Source organism: Lingula anatina, chromosome 9 (assembly GCF_051362555.1).
Source record: "Lingula anatina isolate TDL-2025a chromosome 9, LinAna3.0, whole genome shotgun sequence".
NCBI classification, from domain to species: Eukaryota; Metazoa; Brachiopoda; class Lingulata; order Lingulida; family Lingulidae; genus Lingula; species Lingula anatina.
Genome location: NC_141775.1, coordinates 14,977,518 through 14,991,189, shown reverse-complemented (window position 1 = coordinate 14,991,189; position 13,672 = coordinate 14,977,518). Strand labels below are relative to the sequence as shown.

At 30.1% G+C, this 13,672-nt stretch overlaps 1 long non-coding RNA gene across 1 annotated transcript in view; it reads left to right on the top strand.

Annotated features, from left to right (window-relative positions):
• Positions 1-13,672, top strand: part of LOC106181189 (uncharacterized) — a 163,150-nt gene that overhangs the window by 65,616 nt on the left and 83,862 nt on the right. The window lies entirely within an intron of this gene.

Below are 13,672 nucleotides of genomic sequence, written 5' to 3'. Positions count from 1 at the left end.
GACTCAGGCAACTGATAATCTTATCTCAGATTTTTACAGTTGTTAAGCATCATTTGTACAAATTTCACAAATATTAGACCACATTTGTCAAAATTATTAACATTTAACTATTTTAATCCTTGAAATTTGCCTCTGTTTTCACATTATTATCGGTTTTCTTCAGTATATTGTCCGAAAAGTAGTTTTCATTACACACAGTCAATTGATAAGCCTATGTCAGATTTTTACAGTTGTTAAGCATCATTTGTACAAATTTCACAAATATTAGACTACATTTGTCAAAATTATTAACATTTAACTATTTTAATCCTTGAAATTTGCCTCTGTTTTCAACGTTATTTTCGGTTTTCTTCAATATATTGTCCGAAAAATAGTTTTCATTACACACAGTCAATTGATAAGCTTATGTCAGATTTTTATTGTTATTAGGCATCATTTGTACAAATTTCACAAACATTAGACCATATTTGTCAAAATAATTAACATTTAACTATTTTATTCCATGTAATTTGCCCTTTTTCCAGGTAAACCTTCCATATTGCAGCCTTGTGGCTTCTTGGTTGGCAGACTCTTTCTGTCTCTTCATGGCTAAGAAAAAAACAGGCATTGAGAGACAACATCAAGAGCAGTGCTATGTCTCATTCATGTGTACAATACATAATATGTGGGAAGATTTAGGACATGGTCAAATGGTGTGCTAACGGACCGATTCCAGAAACCCACTGTAAGGAGGAATCGGCATCTTGTATTGGTAGTAAGGAGAAGTCTTGAATGGGTATATGTTGTATGTCAGAAGACAATAATAGGTAATTTGCCACTTTCTACACAAACAAACACAAGTCATCACATTTGATGTTTTATTTGAGATAAAATGATTTATTGGAATATTGAAATATTTGTTTTCGTAAATTCTCACTCTTCTGATATGAATTGGCAATAAAAAAAAACTTAAAATAGACACAGGGCGTGATAAGCTTTTCTCATATTTTTATTGTTGTAAAGCATCATTTACATAAATTTCACAAAGATTGGACCAGTTTTGTCACAATTATTAATGTTTAACTATTTTAAGGCTTTAATTTGCCATTGATTTCAATGTAATTTTCAGTTTTCTCAGATATATTGTGTGAAAAAATTTGTTTCATTAGACTCAGGCAACTGATAATCTTATCTCAGATTTTTACAGTTGTTAAGCATCATTTGTACAAATTTCACAAATATTAGACCACATTTGTCAAAATTATTAACATTTAACTATTTTAATCCTTGAAATTTGCCTCTGTTTTCACATTATTATCGGTTTTCTTCAGTATAATGTCCGAAAAGTAGTTTTCATTACACACAGTCAATTGATAGGCCTATGTCAGATTTTTACAGTTGTTAAGCATCATTTGTACAAATTTCACAAATATTAGACTACATTTGTCAAAATTATTAACATTTAACTATTTTAATCCTTGAAATTTGCCTCTGTTTTCACATTATTATCGGTTTTCTTCAGTATAATGTCCGAAAAGTAGTTTTCATTACACACAGTCAATTGATAGGCCTATGTCAGATTTTTACAGTTGTTAGGCATCATATGTACAAATTTCAGAAACATTAGACCACATTTGTCAAAATTATTAACATTTAACTATTTTAATCCTTGAAATTTGCCTCTGTTTTCACATTATTATCGGTTTTCTTCAGTATAATGTCCGAAAAGTAGTTTTCATTACACACAGTCAATTGATAGGCCTATGTCAGATTTTTACAGTTGTTAGGCATCATATGTACAAATTTCAGAAACATTAGACCACATTTGTCAAAATTATTAACATTTAACTATTTTAATCCTTGAAATTTGCCTTTGTTTTCAACGTTATTTTCAGTTTTCTTCAATATATTGTCCGAAAAATAGTTTTCATTACACACAGTCAATTGATAAGCTTATGTCAGATTTTTATTGTTATAAGGCATCATTTATACAAATTTCACAAACATTAGACCATATTTGTCAAAATTAATAACATTTAACTATTTTATTCCATGAAATTTGCCCTTTTTCCAGGTAAACCTTCCATATTGCAGCCTTGTGGCTTCTTGGTTGGCAGGCTCTTTCTGTCTCTTCATGGCTAAGAAAAAAACAGGCATTGAGAGACAACATCAAGAGCAGCACTATGTCTCATCCATGTGTACAATACATAATATGTGGGAAGATTTAGGACATGGTCAAATGGTGTGCTAACGGACCGATTCCAGAAACCCACTGTAAGGAGGAATCGGCATCTTGTATTGGTAGTAAGGAGAAGTCTTGAATGGGTATATGTTGTATGTCAGAAGACAATAATAGGTAATTTGCCACTTTCTACACAAACAAACACAAGTCATCACAATTGATGTTTTATTTGAGATAAAATGATTTATTGGAATATTGGAATATTTGTTTTCGTAAATTCTCACTCTTCTGATATGAATTGGCAATAAAAAAAAACTTAAAATAGACACAGGGCGTGATAAATTTTTCTCATATTTTTATTGTTGTAAAGCATCATTTACACAAATTTCACAAAGATTGGACCAGTTTTGTCAAAATTATTAATGTTTAACTATTTTAAGGCATATAATTTGCCATTGATTTCAATGTAATTTTCAGTTTTCTCAGATATATTGTGTGAAAAAATCTGTTTCATTAGACTCAGGCAACTGATAATCTTATCTCAGATTTTTACAGTTGTTAAGCATCATTTGTACAAATTTCACAAATATTAGACCACATTTGTCAAAATTATTAACATTTAACTATTTTAATCCTTGAAATTTGCCTCTGTTTTCAACGTTATTTTCGGTTTTCTTCAATATATTGTCCGAAAAATAGTTTTCATTACACACAGTCAATTGATAAGCTTATGTCAGATTTTTATTGTTATTAGGCATCATTTGTACAAATTTCACAAACATTAGACCATATTTGTCAAAATAATTAACATTTAACTATTTTATTCCATGTAATTTGCCCTTTTTCCAGGTAAACCTTCCATATTGCAGCCTTGTGGCTTCTTGGTTGGCAGACTCTTTCTGTCTCTTCATGGCTAAGAAAAAAACAGGCATTGAGAGACAACATCAAGAGCAGTGCTATGTCTCATTCATGTGTACAATACATAATATGTGGGAAGATTTAGGACATGGTCAAATGGTGTGCTAACGGACCGATTCCAGAAACCCACTGTAAGGAGGAATCGGCATCTTGTATTGGTAGTAAGGAGAAGTCTTGAATGGGTATATGTTGTATGTCAGAAGACAATAATAGGTAATTTGCCACTTTCTACACAAACAAACACAAGTCATCACATTTGATGTTTTATTTGAGATAAAATGATTTATTGGAATATTGAAATATTTGTTTTCGTAAATTCTCACTCTTCTGATATGAATTGGCAATAAAAAAAAACTTAAAATAGACACAGGGCGTGATAAATTTTTCTCATATTTTTATTGTTGTAAAGCATCATTTACACAAATTTCACAAAGATTGGACCAGTTTTGTCAAAATTATTAATGTTTAACTATTTTAAGGCATATAATTTGCCATTGATTTCAATGTAATTTTCAGTTTTCTCAGATATATTGTGTGAAAAAATCCGTTTCATTAGACTCAGGCAACTGATAATCTTATCTCAGATTTTTACAGTTGTCAAGCATCATTTGTACAAATTTCACAAATATTGGACCACATTTGTCAAAATTATTAACATTTAACTATTTTAATCCTTGAAATTTGCCTCTGTTTTCACATTATTATCGGTTTTCTTCAGTATAATGTCCGAAAAGTAGTTTTCATTACACACAGTCAATTGATAAGCCTATGTCAGATTTTTACAGTTGTTAAGCATCATTTGTACAAATTTCACAAATATTAGACTACATTTGTCAAAATTATTAACATTTAACTATTTTAATCCTTGAAATTTGCCTCTGTTTTCAACGTTATTTTCGGTTTTCTTCAGTATATTGTCCGAAAAATAGTTTTCATTACACACAGTCAATTGATAAGCTTATGTCAGATTTTTATTGTTATTAGGCATTATTTGTACAAATTTCACAAACATTAGACCATATTTGTCAAAATAATTAACATTTAACTATTTTATTCCATGTAATTTGCCCTTTTTCCAGGTAAACCTTCCATATTGCAGCCTTGTGGCTTCTTGGTTGGCAGACTCTTTCTGTCTCTTCATGGCTAAGAAAAAAACAGGCATTGAGAGACAACATCAAGAGCAGTGCTATGTCTCATTCATGTGTACAATACATAATATGTGGGAAGATTTAGGACATGGTCAAATGGTGTGCTAACGGACCGATTCCAGAAACCCACTGTAAGGAGGAATCGGCATCTTGTATTGGTAGTAAGGAGAAGTCTTGAATGGGTATATGTTGTATGTCAGAAGACAATAATAGGTAATTTGCCACTTTCTACACAAACAAACACAAGTCATCACATTTGATGTTTTATTTGAGATAAAATGATTTATTGGAATATTGAAATATTTGTTTTCGTAAATTCTCACTCTTCTGATATGAATTGGCAATAAAAAAAAACTTAAAATAGACACAGGGCGTGATAAGCTTTTCTCATATTTTTATTGTTGTAAAACATCATTTACACAAATTTCACAAAGATTGGACCAGTTTTGTCACAATTATTAATGTTTTACTATTTTAAGCCATATAACTTGCCATTGATTTCAATGTAATTTTCAGTTTTCTCAAATATATTGTGTGAAAAAATCTGTTTCATTAGACTCAGGCAACTGATAATCTTATCTCAGATTTTTACAGTTGTTAAGCATCATTTGTACAAATTTCACAAATATTTGACTACATTTGTCAAAATTATTAACATTTAACTATTTTAATCCTTATAATTTGCCTCTGTTTTCAACGTTATTTTCGGTTTTCTTCAGTATATTGTCCAAAAAATAGTTTTCATTACAAACAGTCAATTGAAAAGCTTATGTCAGATTTTTATTGTTATTAGGCATCATATGTACAAATTTCAGAAACATTAGACCACATTTGTCAAAATTATTAACATTTAACTATTTTAATCCTTGAAATTTGCCTTTGTTTTCAACGTTATTTTCAGTTTTCTTCAATATATTGTCCGAAAAATAGTTTTCATTACACACAGTCAATTGATAAGCTTATGTCAGATTTTTATTGTTATTAGGCATCATTTATACAAATTTCACAAACATTAGACCATATTTGTCAAAATTAATAACATTTAACTATTTTATTCCATGAAATTTGCCCTTTTTCCAGGTAAACCTTCCATATTGCAGCCTTGTGGCTTCTTGGTTGGCAGGCTCTTTCTGTCTCTTCATGGCTAAGAAAAAAACAGGCATTGAGAGACAACATCAAGAGCAGCGCTATGTCTCATCCATGTGTACAATACATAATATGTGGGAAGATTTAGGACATGGTCAAATGGTGTGCTAACGGACCGATTCCAGAAACCCACTGTAAGGAGGAATCGGCATCTTGTATTGGTAGTAAGGAGAAGTCTTGAATGGGTATATGTTGTATGTCAGAAGACAATAATAGGTAATTTGCCACTTTCTACACAAACAAACACAAGTCATCACATTTGATGTTTTATTTGAGATAAAATGATTTATTGGAATATTGGAATATTTGTTTTCGTAAATTCTCACTCTTCTGATATGAATTGGCAATAAAAAAAAACTTAAAATAGACACAGGGCGTGATAAATTTTTCTCATATTTTTATTGTTGTAAAGCATCATTTACACAAATTTCACAAAGATTGGACCAGTTTTGTCAAAATTATTAATGTTTAACTATTTTAAGGCATATAATTTGCCATTGATTTCAATGTAATTTTCAGTTTTCTCAGATATATTGTGTGAAAAAATCTGTTTCATTAGACTCAGGCAACTGATAATCTTATCTCAGATTTTTACAGTTGTTAAGCATCATTTGTACAAATTTCACAAATATTAGACCACATTTGTCAAAATTATTAACATTTAACTATTTTAATCCTTGAAATTTGCCTCTGTTTTCACATTATTATCGGTTTTCTTCAGTATATTGTCCGAAAAGTAGTTTTCATTACACACAGTCAATTGATAAGCCTATGTCAGATTTTTACAGTTGTTAAGCATCATTTGTACAAATTTCACAAATATTAGACTACATTTGTCAAAATTATTAACATTTAACTATTTTAATCCTTGAAATTTGCCTCTGTTTTCAACGTTATTTTCGGTTTTCTTCAATATATTGTCCGAAAAATAGTTTTCATTACACACAGTCAATTGATAAGCTTATGTCAGATTTTTATTGTTATTAGGCATCATTTGTACAAATTTCACAAACATTAGACCATATTTGTCAAAATAATTAACATTTAACTATTTTATTCCATGTAATTTGCCCTTTTTCCAGGTAAACCTTCCATATTGCAGCCTTGTGGCTTCTTGGTTGGCAGACTCTTTCTGTCTCTTCATGGCTAAGAAAAAAACAGGCATTGAGAGACAACATCAAGAGCAGTGCTATGTCTCATTCATGTGTACAATACATAATATGTGGGAAGATTTAGGACATGGTCAAATGGTGTGCTAACGGACCGATTCCAGAAACCCACTGTAAGGAGGAATCGGCATCTTGTATTGGTAGTAAGGAGAAGTCTTGAATGGGTATATGTTGTATGTCAGAAGACAATAATAGGTAATTTGCCACTTTCTACACAAACAAACACAAGTCATCACATTTGATGTTTTATTTGAGATAAAATGATTTATTGGAATATTGAAATATTTGTTTTCGTAAATTCTCACTCTTCTGATATGAATTGGCAATAAAAAAAAACTTAAAATAGACACAGGGCGTGATAAGCTTTTCTCATATTTTTATTGTTGTAAAGCATCATTTACATAAATTTCACAAAGATTGGACCAGTTTTGTCACAATTATTAATGTTTAACTATTTTAAGGCTTTAATTTGCCATTGATTTCAATGTAATTTTCAGTTTTCTCAGATATATTGTGTGAAAAAATTTGTTTCATTAGACTCAGGCAACTGATAATCTTATCTCAGATTTTTACAGTTGTTAAGCATCATTTGTACAAATTTCACAAATATTAGACCACATTTGTCAAAATTATTAACATTTAACTATTTTAATCCTTGAAATTTGCCTCTGTTTTCACATTATTATCGGTTTTCTTCAGTATAATGTCCGAAAAGTAGTTTTCATTACACACAGTCAATTGATAGGCCTATGTCAGATTTTTACAGTTGTTAAGCATCATTTGTACAAATTTCACAAATATTAGACTACATTTGTCAAAATTATTAACATTTAACTATTTTAATCCTTGAAATTTGCCTCTGTTTTCACATTATTATCGGTTTTCTTCAGTATAATGTCCGAAAAGTAGTTTTCATTACACACAGTCAATTGATAGGCCTATGTCAGATTTTTACAGTTGTTAGGCATCATATGTACAAATTTCAGAAACATTAGACCACATTTGTCAAAATTATTAACATTTAACTATTTTAATCCTTGAAATTTGCCTCTGTTTTCACATTATTATCGGTTTTCTTCAGTATAATGTCCGAAAAGTAGTTTTCATTACACACAGTCAATTGATAGGCCTATGTCAGATTTTTACAGTTGTTAGGCATCATATGTACAAATTTCAGAAACATTAGACCACATTTGTCAAAATTATTAACATTTAACTATTTTAATCCTTGAAATTTGCCTTTGTTTTCAACGTTATTTTCAGTTTTCTTCAATATATTGTCCGAAAAATAGTTTTCATTACACACAGTCAATTGATAAGCTTATGTCAGATTTTTATTGTTATAAGGCATCATTTATACAAATTTCACAAACATTAGACCATATTTGTCAAAATTAATAACATTTAACTATTTTATTCCATGAAATTTGCCCTTTTTCCAGGTAAACCTTCCATATTGCAGCCTTGTGGCTTCTTGGTTGGCAGGCTCTTTCTGTCTCTTCATGGCTAAGAAAAAAACAGGCATTGAGAGACAACATCAAGAGCAGCACTATGTCTCATCCATGTGTACAATACATAATATGTGGGAAGATTTAGGACATGGTCAAATGGTGTGCTAACGGACCGATTCCAGAAACCCACTGTAAGGAGGAATCGGCATCTTGTATTGGTAGTAAGGAGAAGTCTTGAATGGGTATATGTTGTATGTCAGAAGACAATAATAGGTAATTTGCCACTTTCTACACAAACAAACACAAGTCATCACAATTGATGTTTTATTTGAGATAAAATGATTTATTGGAATATTGGAATATTTGTTTTCGTAAATTCTCACTCTTCTGATATGAATTGGCAATAAAAAAAAACTTAAAATAGACACAGGGCGTGATAAATTTTTCTCATATTTTTATTGTTGTAAAGCATCATTTACACAAATTTCACAAAGATTGGACCAGTTTTGTCAAAATTATTAATGTTTAACTATTTTAAGGCATATAATTTGCCATTGATTTCAATGTAATTTTCAGTTTTCTCAGATATATTGTGTGAAAAAATCTGTTTCATTAGACTCAGGCAACTGATAATCTTATCTCAGATTTTTACAGTTGTTAAGCATCATTTGTACAAATTTCACAAATATTAGACCACATTTGTCAAAATTATTAACATTTAACTATTTTAATCCTTGAAATTTGCCTCTGTTTTCAACGTTATTTTCGGTTTTCTTCAATATATTGTCCGAAAAATAGTTTTCATTACACACAGTCAATTGATAAGCTTATGTCAGATTTTTATTGTTATTAGGCATCATTTGTACAAATTTCACAAACATTAGACCATATTTGTCAAAATAATTAACATTTAACTATTTTATTCCATGTAATTTGCCCTTTTTCCAGGTAAACCTTCCATATTGCAGCCTTGTGGCTTCTTGGTTGGCAGACTCTTTCTGTCTCTTCATGGCTAAGAAAAAAACAGGCATTGAGAGACAACATCAAGAGCAGTGCTATGTCTCATTCATGTGTACAATACATAATATGTGGGAAGATTTAGGACATGGTCAAATGGTGTGCTAACGGACCGATTCCAGAAACCCACTGTAAGGAGGAATCGGCATCTTGTATTGGTAGTAAGGAGAAGTCTTGAATGGGTATATGTTGTATGTCAGAAGACAATAATAGGTAATTTGCCACTTTCTACACAAACAAACACAAGTCATCACATTTGATGTTTTATTTGAGATAAAATGATTTATTGGAATATTGAAATATTTGTTTTCGTAAATTCTCACTCTTCTGATATGAATTGGCAATAAAAAAAAACTTAAAATAGACACAGGGCGTGATAAATTTTTCTCATATTTTTATTGTTGTAAAGCATCATTTACACAAATTTCACAAAGATTGGACCAGTTTTGTCAAAATTATTAATGTTTAACTATTTTAAGGCATATAATTTGCCATTGATTTCAATGTAATTTTCAGTTTTCTCAGATATATTGTGTGAAAAAATCCGTTTCATTAGACTCAGGCAACTGATAATCTTATCTCAGATTTTTACAGTTGTCAAGCATCATTTGTACAAATTTCACAAATATTGGACCACATTTGTCAAAATTATTAACATTTAACTATTTTAATCCTTGAAATTTGCCTCTGTTTTCACATTATTATCGGTTTTCTTCAGTATAATGTCCGAAAAGTAGTTTTCATTACACACAGTCAATTGATAAGCCTATGTCAGATTTTTACAGTTGTTAAGCATCATTTGTACAAATTTCACAAATATTAGACTACATTTGTCAAAATTATTAACATTTAACTATTTTAATCCTTGAAATTTGCCTCTGTTTTCAACGTTATTTTCGGTTTTCTTCAGTATATTGTCCGAAAAATAGTTTTCATTACACACAGTCAATTGATAAGCTTATGTCAGATTTTTATTGTTATTAGGCATTATTTGTACAAATTTCACAAACATTAGACCATATTTGTCAAAATAATTAACATTTAACTATTTTATTCCATGTAATTTGCCCTTTTTCCAGGTAAACCTTCCATATTGCAGCCTTGTGGCTTCTTGGTTGGCAGACTCTTTCTGTCTCTTCATGGCTAAGAAAAAAACAGGCATTGAGAGACAACATCAAGAGCAGTGCTATGTCTCATTCATGTGTACAATACATAATATGTGGGAAGATTTAGGACATGGTCAAATGGTGTGCTAACGGACCGATTCCAGAAACCCACTGTAAGGAGGAATTGGCATCTTGTATTGGTAGTAAGGAGAAGTCTTGAATGGGTATATGTTGTTTTTCAGAAGACAATAATAGGTAATTTGCCACTTCCTACACAAACAAACACAAATCATCACATTTGATTTTTTTATTTGAGATAAAATGATTTATTGGAATATTGAAATATTTGTTTTCGTAAATTCTCACTCTTCTGATATGAATTGGCAATAAAAAAAAACTTAAAATAGACACAGGGCGTGATAAATTTTTCTCATATTTTTATTGTTGTAAAGCATCATTTACACAAATTTCACAAAGATTGGACCAGTTTTGTCAAAATTATTAATGTTTAACTATTTTAAGGCTATAATTTGCCATTGATTTCAATGTAATTTTCAGTTTTCTCAGATATATTGTGTGAAAAAATCTGTTTCATTAGACTCAGGCAACTGATAATCTTATCTCAGATTTTTACAGTTGTTAAGCATCATTTGTACAAATTTCACAAATATTAGACCACATTTGTCAAAATTATTAACATTTAACTATTTTAATCCTTGAAATTTGCCTCTGTTTTCACATTATTATCGGTTTTCTTCAGTATAATGTCCGAAAAGTAGTTTTCATTACACACAGTCAATTGATAAGCTTATGTCAGATTTTTATTGTTATTAGGCATCATATGTACAAATTTCAGAAACATTAGACCACATTTGTCAAAATTATTAACATTTAACTATTTTAATCCTTGAAATTTGCCTTTGTTTTCAACGTTATTTTCAGTTTTCTTCAATATATCGTCCGAAAAATAGTTTTCATTACACACAGTCAATTGATAAGCTTATGTCAGATTTTTATTGTTATTAGGCATCATTTATACAAATTTCACAAACATTAGACCATATTTGTCAAAATTAATAACATTTAACTATTTTATTCCATGAAATTTGCCCTTTTTCCAGGTAAACCTTCCATATTGCAGCCTTGTGGCTTCTTGGTTGGCAGGCTCTTTCTGTCTCTTCATGGCTAAGAAAAAAACAGGCATTGAGAGACAACATCAAGAGCAGCGCTATGTCTCATCCATGTGTACAATACATAATATGTGGGAAGATTTAGGACATGGTCAAATGGTGTGCTAACGGACCGATTCCAGAAACCCACTGTAAGGAGGAATCGGCATCTTGTATTGGTAGTAAGGAGAAGTCTTGAATGGGTATATGTTGTATGTCAGAAGACAATAATAGGTAATTTGCCACTTTCTACACAAACAAACACAAGTCATCACAATTGATGTTTTATTTGAGATAAAATGATTTATTGGAATATTGGAATATTTGTTTTCGTAAATTCTCACTCTTCTGATATGAATTGGCAATAAAAAAAAACTTAAAATAGACACAGGGCGTGATAAATTTTTCTCATATTTTTATTGTTGTAAAGCATCATTTACACAAATTTCACAAAGATTGGACCAGTTTTGTCAAAATTATTAATGTTTAACTATTTTAAGGCATATAATTTGCCATTGATTTTTTTAATGTAATTTTCAGTTTTCTCAGATATATTGTGTGAAAAAATCTGTTTCATTAGACTCAGGCAACTGATAATCTTATCTCAGATTTTTACAGTTGTTAAGCATCATTTGTACAAATTTCACAAATATTAGACCACATTTGTCAAAATTATTAACATTTAACTATTTTAATCCTTGAAATTTGCCTCTGTTTTCACATTATTATCGGTTTTCTTCAGTATATTGTCCGAAAAGTAGTTTTCATTACACACAGTCAATTGATAAGCCCTTGTCAGATTTTTACAGTTGTTAAGCATCATTTGTACAAATTTCACAAATATTAGACTACATTTGTCAAAATTATTAACATTTAACTATTTTAATCCTTGAAATTTGCCTCTGTTTTCAACGTTATTTTCGGTTTTCTTCAATATATTGTCCGAAAAATAGTTTTCATTACACACAGTCAATTGATAAGCTTATGTCAGATTTTTATTCTTATTAGGCATCATTTGTATAAATTTCACAAACATTAGACCATATTTGTCAAAATAATTAACATTTAACTATTTTATTCCATGTAATTTGCCCTTTTTCCAGGTAAACCTTCCATATTGCAGCCTTGTGGCTTCTTGGTTGGCAGACTCTTTCTGTCTCTTCATGGCTAAGAAAAAAACAGGCATTGAGAGACAACATCAAGAGCAGTGCTATGTCTCATTCATGTGTACAATACATAATATGTGGGAAGATTTAGGACATGGTCAAATGGTGTGCTAACGGACCAATTCCAGAAAGCCACTGTAAGGAGGAATCGGCATCTTGTATTGGTAGTAAGGAGAAGTCTTGAATGGGTATATGTTGTATGTCAGAAGACAATAATAGGTAATTTGCCACTTTCTACACAAACAAACACAAGTCATCACATTTGATGTTTTATTTGAGATAAAATGATTTATTGGAATATTGAAATATTTGTTTTCGTAAATTCTCACTCTTCTGATATGAATTGGCAATAAAAAAAAACTTAAAATAGACACAGGGCGTGATAAATTTTTCTCATATTTTTATTGTTGTAAAGCATCATTTACACAAATTTCACAAAGATTGGACCAGTTTTGTCAAAATTATTAATGTTTAACTATTTTAAGGCATATAATTTGCCATTGATTTCAATGTAATTTTCAGTTTTCTCAGATATATTGTGTGAAAAAATCCGTTTCATTAGACTCAGGCAACTGATAATCTTATCTCAGATTTTTACAGTTGTCAAGCATCATTTGTACAAATTTCACAAATATTGGACCACATTTGTCAAAATTATTAACATTTAACTATTTTAATCCTTGAAATTTGCCTCTGTTTTCACATTATTATCGGTTTTCTTCAGTATAATGTCCGAAAAGTAGTTTTCATTACACACAGTCAATTGATAAGCCTATGTCAGATTTTTACAGTTGTTAAGCATCATTTGTACAAATTTCACAAATATTAGACTACATTTGTCAAAATTATTAACATTTAACTATTTTAATCCTTGAAATTTGCCTCTGTTTTCAACGTTATTTTCGGTTTTCTTCAGTATATTGTCCGAAAAATAGTTTTCATTACACACAGTCAATTGATAAGCTTATGTCAGATTTTTATTGTTATTAGGCATTATTTGTACAAATTTCACAAACATTAGACCATATTTGTCAAAATAATTAACATTTAAGTATTTTATTCCATGTAATTTGCCCTTTTTCCAGGTAAACCTTCCATATTGCAGCCTTGTGGCTTCTTGGTTGGCAGACTCTTTCTGTCTCTTCATGGCTAAGAAAAAAACAGGCATTGAGAGACAACATCAAGAGCAGTGCTATGTCTCATTCATGTGTACAATACATA